This window comes from Impatiens glandulifera, chromosome 5 (assembly GCF_907164915.1).
Source record: "Impatiens glandulifera chromosome 5, dImpGla2.1, whole genome shotgun sequence".
Taxonomy (NCBI): Eukaryota; Viridiplantae; Streptophyta; class Magnoliopsida; order Ericales; family Balsaminaceae; genus Impatiens; species Impatiens glandulifera.
In genome coordinates, this window is record NC_061866.1 from 12,493,922 (window position 1) to 12,499,133 (window position 5,212).

Genomic DNA, 5,212 nt, shown 5'->3' on the forward strand with positions numbered 1-5,212 from the left:
CCGGCTTTAACAACCCTTAGGAGAACCAACAACTTAACAGCTAGCTGCTATCATTGCTTATTCTAATCCTTATTATACCTCATAATTATATTGTCTATTTCAGATGTGGGATTTCAAATAATTCTTATGTGGAATTTGCATAAAACGTGATTTTAAAGAACAAACTCTGTTCTGTAATGGCTAACCCTTTTAATCTCTCATCCCCTTCTCATGTTCAATTCTGTATGTTATTTTCTTCTCTTGCACTGTTTTCTAAATTCAAATGATGATCCTGATGTCAAAACATTTAAACTGAAAATGCATACTTAAATCATTCAGGTCGGTTTCTCTATATTCAAAATCGTTAGATTTGTTGTTTATTAGTCGATTTAATTCACTGAAAATAAGCATCATTAGTGACGAAACATTGGCGACACTTTCGGACAGTCAGAAAATATGGTCCGTCACAAATAATAGTTGTTTTCGACGTTCGATAGTTTTGTAGTTTTGTTCGTCACAAATGTCATCGCAAGTTTTCAACTTCATTTTTTGACGGTCAAAAATCCAATTAATTTATAAAACAAACAGAGGTTTTGAGTTTTAGTTAACTTTTTTTTTATTAATTATAGGAACACAAAGAAAATAATTATTTATAAGATATATATATTCAAAGGTCGCAAAATTCGTAAAAACTTATAAATTTATTAATATAAATGCATAAATTTTGATTAATTGTATAATGTCAATTAAATTATTCTTTCGTTCAGCTACTCTATTCTTTTGAGTCCTTCGGAGAAGGGTCTTCACCATATTGATCTCATTCACATGACCAAACCTATTAACAGGGAAGTGGAATGCAATATTTGGAGTGACATCTCATTAATGTGGAAGTCTTTTCGTAGATAATGCAGATTTTTGTTTGTCGATGGTTTTTCAATTAGTTTTTGGAATGACGTATGGTGTAATGTCAGAAATCTTTCATCATCGTACTTGGCCCTTTCCTTGATTGCTATATGTAAAGATGCTACAATCAAAGACATGTTTGACACGAGTTCTAATGGTTTTGCAATAAGAATCAAGTATAAGAGAAGACTAAATGCTGAAGAGTTTAGCTTCACATGATATATAGAGTGTTGAACTTGGTGGGGCATAAATAGGTGAATCATTCTTTGTGTGATATTTTGCGCTGGCAAGATATTGATGATTTTAAGGTTAGTCGGTGTTACTCTTTATTTGCGAAGAATGCTCCTTACGATCTCATATAGGAGAGGTTGAGGGACTCTAAGTTCTTATCGAAGATCTCGTTCTTTGTATGGAGTGTCATGCATTGAGGGATTTTGACATTTGATAAATGCATGAAAAAATGGTGTTTATGGAAAGTCGTTGTAAAATGTGTCATAAAGAGGTGGAGTCGGCGTCTCAATTGCTCTTACATTGTGATGGAGTGATTGCGATTTTATTATGGAACATGACTGGTATTTAGTTGTTTATGACGGAATCCATCGTTAGTTCTTGGGAAGTGTGGATACTGGATAGAGATAGTGAGTTCGGTTGGCCTAAGTCGTTGGACCCCTATCCCGCTTATCTTCTGGTGGACCATTTGACTTAAAAGAACCGTAGAACGTTCAATGACTGTTATCGACCGATGCGTTTAATTCATAATTCTATTATTATGACAATCGGGGAGGTTTCATTGGGTAAATCAGTTGAGACAGTTGGGAAACTCATTAATCTTCTTTAAGATTTTTGTGCTCATTAAAATTTGTTTTTTGTTTGATCATTAGTTAACTATTTTGTGTTGTGCTTTTTTTAAAATATTTTTCTTTATATTTTTGTAATACTTTTGTCGTTGAGCTTAAATGACTCTCATTTATATCATTTTACATGTACCATTTTCAAAAAAAATATTATTCTAGTAATTTTTAGGACATTTAGAAAAGTAAAAAATGACAAACTGTCTGTATTGAATGTGTAATAAAAGTAGATGAGTACCATTAGTTTGGTAGGTCAAAAGCAACTTATTTTTTTCAATTTCTTGATGAAACAAGTGGGTTGACAAATTAATATTTTATCAAAAATAAATGATTAGAAGAAAATGAATTATGTGAGCATGCTTTCATTTTCTTCCGACCGCATTCAAGTTTAGTTAAATTGAATATTAATTATTATCTTTTTTGGAAAATGGTTAATACAATTTCATTAAAAAATCTTGAAGGTGGGAGGGTCAAGAATTAAAACTAGACAAACTTTAGCTATGATTAAAAGATGACAATCAAAATATCCTAAAGAAACTGATTAGTAGCATTCGTAAAAACAAACAACAGAGATTACAAACGAAAAAAATACAATCAAAAACAGATCTTAACTACCCAATCAGGGTGTTTATCAACAATAACTTTCAAAATTACATTTCACTCTAAATCAAGTATGTGAAGTAGAAATCTCATATATAAAGATGATTATATAGTAAATTAGAGTGCATCTGAACCTTAATTAAGATAAGAATAATGATTAACGTATCACAATATATATTTTATTATTTAACTTAATTAAAATAGTGAATATCACCCCTCAGGGTGTTCCGGTGAAAAGAAACTATCTAATAGACCAAAAGTTCACAAGTTCAATTATCGTTGAAAGCATTTTGAATGGAAGCGAAGGGTTAGGGGTATCATACTTATTTAAAAAAAATGTGAATATCCTCTTCCTTGTTTGCCTGCAACTATAATCAATCAGTTAATGAGAAGGTTCCCATGAGGTTTTTTTTATGAATTATATATGTGAACATATTTTAATATTAATTATAATGCTCATAGATAGATACTAATCTTTCACTCATCAATCAGACTTTAAGGAATCATTCAATGTTCTTTATAGAAGGCTTGTGATCAATTCTATATATGTAAAGAATGAATGAAGAAATGGACTGTCTATAGATCATTTAAGTAAACAAAAATAACATATTTTATTTTAATGGGTTACATGATTAGAAGAAGACGATTTCGAAATAGGAACATAACTATTAGCGGAGAAATCCGACAAAATTGCCGACGTTTCTTCAACATAAGATACCATTGCTACCCCGTCTCGACTTTTTCGATCCGCGTCTTTAAACTCTAAGGTACATGGGTTAAAGATCTCAACTAAATTAAGATTTTTTTTATTTGTTTTAACAAGTAATAATATTTCAAATAAAAAATGCAGAATATTCAGATTTTAGCAAAAACTTGACTTTCAATAACCACGAAGATTTAGCAAGTTATCTTTCTTACTATCGCCGTAATCCGTCGCTTTTGATACCGTAATAATTGAGAAGAACAAAAAGGGTTGAATCACTCATTTTATGACTTTCTTCACTATATACATAAATCACTATTGATTTAGGGGTGTAGTTCTTTTTTAAGGTGTTTCAGAATGGAAGGTATTTAATTATAAGAATTAAATATCTCAATTTTATGTTTGTATGTAGATTAATTTAATTGTTTTTGTTGATGCACAAATTAATGGGAAATTTGATCAAATGACCCTCAAAAGAGGGTCATTCTCATTTTTAACCTTACTAAATTCAGTTTTTATTTTTAACCTTTTTTTTTAATATTCCATTTTTACCCTTACTAACCTTTTTACATTTTTTTTTCTTCCTCTTCCTTTTCCTTCCATTTCCCTTTCTACCCGTTTTTTCTTTCCCCTCTTGCCTTCCCCCGGCGACAGTTCCCGACGGCTCCCCGATTGCTCTCCCCCTACGACTCCCACGCCCCACACCCCAAGTCGACTCCCCCACGACGGTTCCAGCCCCAGCCGACTCCCCCACGATCGTCGGACGCCTACCCCTCGAGCCCGACTAACCGTTGATCGCCAAACGCTTCCAGGCCGACTCCCGATGATCGTCAAGTCCTAGAGACGCTGAGCCCGACGTTTGCCCAGCATTACTGAGGTTAGTTCGACTACTCCCCGATGATTTTACTGTTTTTGCATGTTAAGTTTGAAGGTTTTAGGGTTTTAGGGTTTTAGTTTAGGGTTTATGCTTTAGTTAGTTCTATTGTTTTGGTTTGAAATGCTTTGATCCGAGAAATGTATAGTCTTTCTTTATACTGAATGGTTTGTGAACATTTTCACGTGGGTAATTGAAATGCGTGGTTTGCAATTGAGTGGGGCGTTGTGCGTGGGAGTGGGGCTTGGGCGTGGGGCGTGGACTTGGGCTTGGGCGTGGGTGGTACGTGGAGCGTGGGCTTGGGCGTGGGTTGTGCTTGTAGCGTGGGCTTGGGCGTGGAGCGTGGGATTGGGCATACCACGCAATATGTAAAACTAATTTAATAATTTTATTAATAAGCGGGGATAGCTCAGTTGGGAGAGCGTCAGACTGAAGATCTGAAGGTCAGGTGTTCAATCCACCTTCACCGCAAAAGTTTTTTTTTCTTCACCGCAAAAGTTTTTTTTCTATTGGAAATTTTAAACAGATTGATGATATATATAAGCATTGAAATGATTTTGATATGTATGAATTATTCTTTCAAAAGGGTTGTGTGTGCAATTTTTCTTGGGCCAATACTATAGAATTGTTTACGCTCATACTTATTTCGATAATATTGTGGCTCATGGTGGTTGGGATGATTGGGACCACATCAGTAACAAGAACAAGTATGCATCTTTAATATATAAATCTTAAAAATTCATGTACTTTTGATGCATACTATATTAATTGTTGAATTTTCTATATAGGACTGCCTTTTTCGGGGTGTACAAGTGTTATGGGCCTGGGGCAAAAGCGGTCCGTGGAGTGTCTTTGGCTAGAGAATTGGACTATGAATTGGCTCATCCATTTTTGGCCAAGAGCTTTGTCAATGGAAAGCACTGGATTGCACCTTTAGATGCTTAATACAGCAAATAATTAATTCAATTTCATTATTTATTGTGTAGTCATTTATTTGTTTCATTGATTCTTTCATAGATGTTGAATTAGTATAAATAGAAATGAATGGTGTTTGTGTGACTTATAAAAATTACATTATAATCTTCTCAAAGTCATTCAAATAGAAAGTTATTAAAAAGTCATTTGATAAATTTGATTCTTGGTTTTAGCGTTTTTGGGATATTCTTTATTGGCAAAAGAGCTTTAGGGACAAGGTGAAATGTCTCTAGTTTTGAAGTTTTTAACATCAATATTGAGAGGATGAATAGTTAGTTTCTAAGTTTTAAACCTATTTCTTCTGTATATGTTTTGGTTAATGATGAA

General features: G+C 33.4%; 1 non-coding gene across 1 annotated transcript; it reads left to right on the forward strand.

Annotated features, from left to right (window-relative positions):
* The first annotated feature begins 4,308 nt into the window (after positions 1 to 4,308).
* Positions 4,309 to 4,381, forward strand: TRNAF-GAA. Its single transcript has one exon. It is a non-coding gene; the product is annotated as a tRNA-Phe (tRNA).
* Positions 4,382 to 5,212: the final 831 nt, after the last annotated feature.